The following is a 7,643-nucleotide window of genomic DNA, read 5'->3' as shown; positions in this document are numbered from 1 at the left end:
CTTAGAAAACGGCCCGTGACCGCGGAAAAAAGAGTGAGCGAGACTCGAACCGGCCAGTTCTTGATCGGCGGTTTTCGGGCGGAAAGAAACCGAATTTCGAGCCGCAAATTCTGTTCTGGGTAGTTGAGCTCTCATATGTCACGTACAACTTAAAACCTCGGCGAGCATAAATACCCTGTCAGTGTCCCTTTAAGGGGAGACACTGCCCAGAAAAAAAAAATTTCTGCAAAAAAAGTTGATTTTGAAAAATGACATCTTTACATCCACCAACATCTAGAGAGTATTCCCAAAGAGTTTCATTAATTTTCACTGTATAGTTAATTTTTTATGAATTATTTTCCGTCCACCAAAGCTATAGAAAAGGTAGGGTTTCGAGCACTTTGAACACATTTTTCTCCGTTCCACTTTTTGGTATAAATTCCATTTTAGTCAATCTATCGTTTGATAATGGCAAAACAGGGAAAGCGCATTCTTCCCTTATCCTGACTGAAATTTAAAGGGACCATGAAATGATTTTAAAATCAAATTTCATCCACCGCACGTCGTAAAAGGTGTGAAAAGAAACACAAAAACACAAAACTAGGGAGCCAAAAAAAATTATTTGCTATAGAACTTTTAAAAGAAAACTGGACTCTTTTGCGACTTCTTTCCTTCGAAAGCTCTGCCTTTTCACTACGATGCATCCGCAGAAATGGAGCACGTCAGCCGAATCCACGTCGCCTATTGGGTAAGAGCCTACCTCACCAGCACCGCGATCGTAAACAATAAATAGCCGGTGAATGTTTCCTAAAAGTTTTGTTAAATAATATTCAGACCCACATTTTGTAGCATAATTAGAGATGTGTGGCGAAAATTGCCAAATTTGATAATGCTGAGAGCCAAGCGCCATCTATCGTGTGGTAAACGAAGCAACTACTGCGCGTGCGCAGTAGGGCAGGGCTGGCAGGGCCGACTCCAGAACGGTTATTTCCTTTGGTTTCCTTCCTCTCAAAACTCTGACTGACTGAACGTTTATTTTTCTACGTGTTCATCTCGCGGGTGCCGACTTCAAGCAGCAAGAAAAAAATGTACTTAAAACAGACCACGACGAACAAGAACGCTGGATCCACAAACACCCGAGAAGAGCGACAACAGCCGCGAATCGCGCTCCGACGAAGCTCTCAGAATATAGGCCTAGCAGGCACTCCGACTCAGCGCGGCGTTGCTTCGTCGCAAGACCGTCTGTCTGCCTGCGACCGGCTGGCGTGCTGAATGGAATATGCCCGCGCTACCCTTGTGGGGTACCCTTGTGGACCCTTCCCGTATAATAGTTTGATCGCTGACCTCAATTTTACGTTAAGAGGTGAGGTCAATCTCTTCCCCTTGTTTTCCGAGGCAGTGTTGACGAACACTCGTCGAAAAGGGACCCTCGTCGATTCTCTCTTCTTGTTTTGTGTGATATAGAGCTGAAATAAACGCTGTATGGATTACCTTCGTAACACGGTATGTACACTTTGTTATTGGTATGCCATTTTTATCCTGACAGACTGCACGTCACTGTCGAGCTGTAACAGTTCGTGAGAGGTATACGTGCAATACCGGTCCAAGCTTTCTTTGCCGAGTGTCGCGTCAGTATCGAGTTGCAATCGTAAAAGATCGGTCCCGAAGCGCTTACCAACAGCGCGAATACAGCACTTCCATAAAACGCGCGCGTCCGCTCCGAGTGTTAACAGGTATTTACGTAGCTCTTGCTGACACTCGTAGTTCAAACGTATCTTTTTTAACGTCGGCTCGCTCCTGCATCTCCGAGACCGCGAAAAACGCCGCGGCAATTTGTTTCCATCTACGTCGCTTTGCAAACGACTGACACTGGCCGCCTTTTGCCAACAATGACAGTTGGGTTGACTTCTGGAGTCTTCACCGGAAGACTCGCTGCACTTCCCAACAGGCATACCGGTGTATGGGACTAGTTCCATGCTGTCGCTGTAGCGCAACATATCTCGTTGAATTTCGCTCAGCTGCGATGCGGCGATGAGAGGCGCCGATTCAGAAAATACATCGGTGACATCGGCGCAGTAAAACCTACCGGCGCACCCCAACTCGTCGCCGCTAATGCTCCCATCTCCTACTGCCGAGAAGTTCCGGTTCCGGAAATAGCGTATGTCACGGCTTGTTTTGCGGTCAAGAAAAAGTCGATATTTCATTAATTTTTTGTGTAGAAGTTAATAAACCGAGACGAAAACGGATGCCTGTTCGGCATTCAGTGAACATTGACGGTTTAATGTAAAAGTTATCTGGAAAAAGTAAAAAAGTCATTTCATGGTCCCTTTAATAAGGAGTGCGGCTATGGAACTTTTTTGTCACTTTACGGATGTCTTTTGTAAAAAATGTTGACATTTTGGCGAAGGCACAGAAGACCAAAAAGTTGTCCAATTTTGCAGAAGAAAAAATTTATTGGCGACGAGATGTTTTGGTGGCGCCACCTCGCGAGCGCCTTCCTGTGACGGAGCCAGTAGGATGCGAGCAGACGACGCGCTATGTCAATGCACGGAGTGGCTGTGTTAGTTCGCATCGATGCCAATTAAAAACTGCTTATTTATTAAAGAAGCGTGTATGACGTTCTTTTGTGACTGATCTTTCTAATGAATAGCAGTGCCTCGAGGTTGATTTTGATAGTAGAACAAACAAACGTTAATATGTTCAAAAACAAGCATGGAGTTTTACATTACAGCTTGCGCGGCGTGCGTAAGAGCTATTCACAGCCTCTAATTTTGTTTTTACGAATCTGTGGAGGCTGTTGTATAGAAAAAGGTTTTCCATTCACCAGCGTAAATGACGTGCTGTCTTCTTAGCTGCGCAAGCGCGCACAGTTGCGGTGCAACGCACCGCCCACTTGTTTTAGCAACATTGAGCTCGCCCTTACCGACGCTTCCACCCAAGTGTGACTCAAGAGTTGGTGCCGAGCAAATGCTTGTCAGCAACTGAAAATTAGCTCCTCCCGTATCGAACACGTGGCAAAGAAGTTTGTCACATCGCGACTTCTGCTCGATAGAAAAGCAGAAATGTTAAAAAAATTCTGAAATTGTCGGCGATGGCCCGGCAATATCAGGCGATTGAGTAATTTGTTCTAACCTATTTTACAAAGAATTGTTTACAAATTTACACTCGCTCGTTGAGAAGCGCATCACGCATTATACGTATATGGGTCCGTAAAATGAGACGTACTAACGGTAGTTATTCATTGCAGGTGTAACCTCATTTTTTTGTGACGCTGAGGTGTGACCGACTTACTAAATTTACGACTTGGATCGCGAGGGGGTCTCGCACGTTTCGCATCAACTGGGTGAATACGCAGAGATTTAATTGAAACGACTCAGGAAGCCGGCCATCGCTTCTTCCTGCGAGTTATTTTGAGGAAATGTTTGTTTACTGGTTTACAAAATTTTAAAAAGGAATCAACTGAGAACTAATAAGAGACCACCGCTCACAGAAGACATTGGAACCAACAGGAGACACGGAGTCGCTTTCACTTAAATGTTCACTACACAGGATCTCGAATTCGAATTTCCTACTTTTAATTTGAAGAGACGTTCCTAACTCAGTTGTATTTTGTCCAAATAATTTTTTTAATACACCCTGTTCGTCCTGGTAGGTGACATAGCGGGTAAAGCGCTGGATATTCTATTTTCATCATCCAGCTTTTTTTTACTGGGGTAGAGAACAGCTGCACACCACCATCCCAGTGCTTCGACACCTCAGCGCCAAAAGTGTTTGTTAGCACGACTACGCGTTGCCACGGTTTCAAGGTTTGGTAAAATGTCCTACTACAAATATCAATTCAGAAAATAAACACAACGCGTGAAACAGGCTTTGCCGCGCGTTACCCAAATTGCGCACGAAGCGAGCTGACGAGCCGAGGGATCGAAGATCCGCGCGTTCTGTCCCAGTCTATCCTACCCGCGACGTCCCAAATGATGATGATGATAGCTAGAGAAGCGCCCCCTGTAATTCGCGCACGCCGCCAATAGAAATGAATTACTTTTTAGAAAAAAATTTCCATAGCCGCACCCTCTAGGCATTCTGCTACATATCTAGCAAATAAAAATCTTTAATATCACAATAGTTTTCTGACGATAGATTAACTAAACAACGTAGGCGTGTTGCTGATAGAAGCTACTCTTATTTCCTTCTCATTTAACCGACAGACCTGAAATTTTGTCATACACCCTCTAGCATGACCACCAGCCTACCCTGTAAATTTTGTTAATGTTAAAACAAGGGTTCAAAAGTTGACCCCCCTAGGGGGTGTGCCCCCTTAAGGCCCGTTCACACATCTGCGTTCGGAGCGATCACTATGCTTACGAACGAATCCAACCGCTGCGACTCCAACGACAACTGTGCGCGACGTGTACACACACATGCAACCGCATGCAACCGCACGAATCAACAGCCAATAAGAAACAAGCTTCAGCTCTTCCTCCTAGCCAATAGGAAGCAACCCAGCTACGCTTACAAACATGGCGGTCGGTTTCGTGTCCGACGCGGGGTAGCGGGGTCCTCACCGGAGCAGCCCGAGGTTTCGGCTACGGCATACAGTCACGAAGATCTGCTGTGCGCCTACAATAGCTGTGTAAAGGCTGGTTCAGACATCTAAAACGAACCCGTTATCCGCGACTGCGTCCGTTGTGACCAGAGCGACCGGAACGATCGCTCTGCGCCGCGCGTACACTCCTGCTACCACTGCAACAAGCGCAGCGGGTCGGCAGCATGGCGACCGCCTCTCCGTTGCCGTCAGCTGTTTCAGCGGTGCCTCCAAAAAGAAGGGGACGCGCTGCCACTCAGATGCGTAACAGAAAATAGACAGACTGTCTTCTATGACCTCAAGCTTTATTAGTCTTTTTTCAGGATATGCTTGCAGGGTAGTGCATTAAAAAAAAAGAAAAAGATGCAGTACGCCGTCTTGCACGACCACAACTTTAATACACGGCTTTGCCAACAGTACAAAACTCGCCACACGCCTTTTCTTTGATTATAAAAGACGATGTAATCTTAGCAACGATATAGCAACGTAGAAATATAATTTGACAGACGATGCGAGCGTTCAGGATTGCTAACACTAATCACCTTTTTCGGGCGATGAAAACGAGTAAAAAATTCGCATCCTTTGTACGGTACGCACCAGTAATACCTTGAACTTAAGCACACGCAAAAAATGCGCAAAAAAAAAAAAAAAAATCTGGGTGATGTTTGAGGGCACAAATGCTAAGGAAGCACCACTGTAGTCGAAGTAAACAAAAACGACTGCACGGGCGTTTCTGCTGTCTTGAGAGTGCTGCCACGAGATCGCCGCACAAGTAGGTGGATCTTCCCTTCTAGTACGTGCTGGGTTATCATAACGACACACGACGAAAATTCACAGTCAAGGATAGCACTTTTACGGGGAACGATGAGCGTTTACCACGCCGTCTTTGTCGACGATCACCACCGACGCCTTGTTTGCAAATAGAAGGAGCCTGGCACGACCGGCATGCAACGCGCGCGACCGAGCTCCTCGACCTGTGATTGGTCTGTCGCTCCCGTCGTTCCCGAACGCAACGAAAAAGTTCAGCCCGGCTCAACTCCTTGCGTTGCGAACGAACACGAACGAAACGACCGTTTGGCGCTTCGTTGCTATGGTAACTCGTCGTTCCAACCGGTTGCATTCGTTCGTAAGCGTAGTGGTCGCTCCGAACGCAACTGTGTGAACGGGCCTTCAGAGTTGTCGGAGCTGCTCATCGGTTTCAAGTCGTACCCAAAACCAGCAATACGTGTTGCTGTGGAGGGGGGAATAACTCATCAGCTGCCCAAAAACTATATGAGTAACTTATCCCATGAGTAGCGGGCCTTCTAGCAAGCTCGTTTCAAATGCACTGGCATTATGCGAGTCATCTCATAGAGTGCACCGCACTCGCGGAATGCCGCACAAAGAACCGGTCTCAAACTAACTTACCGAGTGCAGCCTGATGCTGTCACCATCTGCATTGTAGTAAGAGTGCAGACCTCAAACTGAAATTCGCGCTACACTGTTCGACATGACGGGCAGGAATGCGATTGAGAGTTGCTGCAACGTGTAGTTTATATCTGTGATGACTTCAAACAGCACGGCTGTAAGAGATATTTACAGATGGCATCAGTTCCTGTAACCTGCTCAGTACAAAACAGCTGTAACTTTTTGTTAAACGATACACTGGAAAAAAACTGCGCAAAAGCTTGACCAGAGCAAACGCAAGAAATTTTAAGGCTAGGCACGCCTTGCGGAACACAAGGATGCCCACACGACTCTTTCTCTGAAGCGTGCCCCTTCTGTACGAACAGCAAAAGTTAATTTTAGGGTTAGAATATTTTTTGCCAGTTTCACGCTCTCGTCGTAAAGCGGTACTCGGTCTTGTTGACTGATATTGCCGTTTCGTTTGACACTGCGTTGTGCAACACTCTCGAAGCTAGCTAGCTGTAGGGCACGTTTCATTCTTGATTATCGCCGCTTGACCAGAAAGCTCTGTGACACTTTGTCGCTGCCAGATGACACTGTGCTCAACGTGCCGTTGCGCCCAACGGACAGGCCACGTGACACACCTTCGGCACTGGATTGGCTCCGATGGCTCGCAGCATTCAGAGTAAAGTGCGGTATTGCATTTTGCGCTTTAGTAACTCACCACTGCCGAGCTGCTACGCCAGAAGCACTCAGCAGACCCCACCAACTCACCTCTACGTTGACAGGGCGGTAGGAGCCATGTGGTTGGTGGGCCAAGCTTTTATTGCCTCATGTCCGACCTGCACATCTGTATGAGAAAGGGGCATGATAAGTGATGCAAGACTGACAATCGGCTGGTTCACCGAGCATGTAGCCTCCAGTGCCCTGTCAGTTAAGGGGTGAATGAAGTCTAAAGTTGGTATATAACAGCCGTCTACTGTCCCACTCTCAGGCACGCCACCCATGACCAGTCCAGTCGTTGATCTTTAAAGGGGTTATGACACAAAAATTAAACGGATAGACTATTCTTGAAATGGAATGCTCATAGGCTACTTAGTATATACACCAAGTTACGCAATTTTTAGAGCTCTGATAACTGCAATATTCAATTTACGAATTTTTATAATTTTCATTTGGCGACCAGGCAACACTGCTCAACTTAGTCACACCATGGTGTCCATAAACCACATGACCATGAACACTCTCTCATTCTAGGCACCCCCATGATCGCCCAAGCTCTTCTCGTCGCGGTATGACGCTCAAACAGCTCGGTAAACTGAAAGCTATTCTCGCTCTCGCCCCCCGGCCGGTTGACCTTCCACCCTGCATGCGCCTGCGAGACATTCCCGGACGACGGTGACCACAACGAACTCGTCGTCGCTGGAGCTCGTCGCCAGCGGGTCGCAGTCAAAATGAACAGCTTCCAACATCTCTTGATAGCAATCACTCTCATCGCTGCTTCGATCAATGTTGAACACTTCGACAAGGCGATCGATGCCGTAGACGTAATCGTCACAGACTGGATGCTGGAAACGTGGAAGGTAAACAAGGAAGCTGAGGCTCGATACGCCAAGAGAGCCAAGTCTGCGAGTGCGTGCAAGTAGACACCACGCTGGAGGCTGGCTACGTCATCAGCCTCCAGGTCCGCCCGGAT

At 47.1% G+C, this 7,643-nt stretch overlaps 1 long non-coding RNA gene across 1 annotated transcript; it reads right to left on the bottom strand.

Annotated features, from left to right (window-relative positions):
• Positions 1 to 1,407: 1,407 nt before the first annotated feature.
• Positions 1,408 to 6,797, bottom strand: LOC120849970. Its single transcript, XR_006076776.1, has 3 exons — positions 6,672 to 6,797; positions 5,969 to 6,123; positions 1,408 to 1,445 (listed from the first exon to the last, which is right to left on the bottom strand). It is a non-coding gene; the product is annotated as an uncharacterized LOC120849970 (long non-coding RNA).
• Between the last annotated feature and the right edge of the window lie 846 nt (positions 6,798 to 7,643).

Source organism: Ixodes scapularis, unplaced genomic scaffold, assembly GCF_016920785.2.
Source record: "Ixodes scapularis isolate PalLabHiFi unplaced genomic scaffold, ASM1692078v2 PGA_scaffold10__122_contigs__length_95168666, whole genome shotgun sequence".
Lineage (NCBI taxonomy): Eukaryota > Metazoa > Arthropoda > Arachnida > Ixodida > Ixodidae > Ixodes > Ixodes scapularis.
Note: the sequence above shows the minus strand (reverse complement) of the source record. Positions and strands in the feature narration are given on the sequence as shown.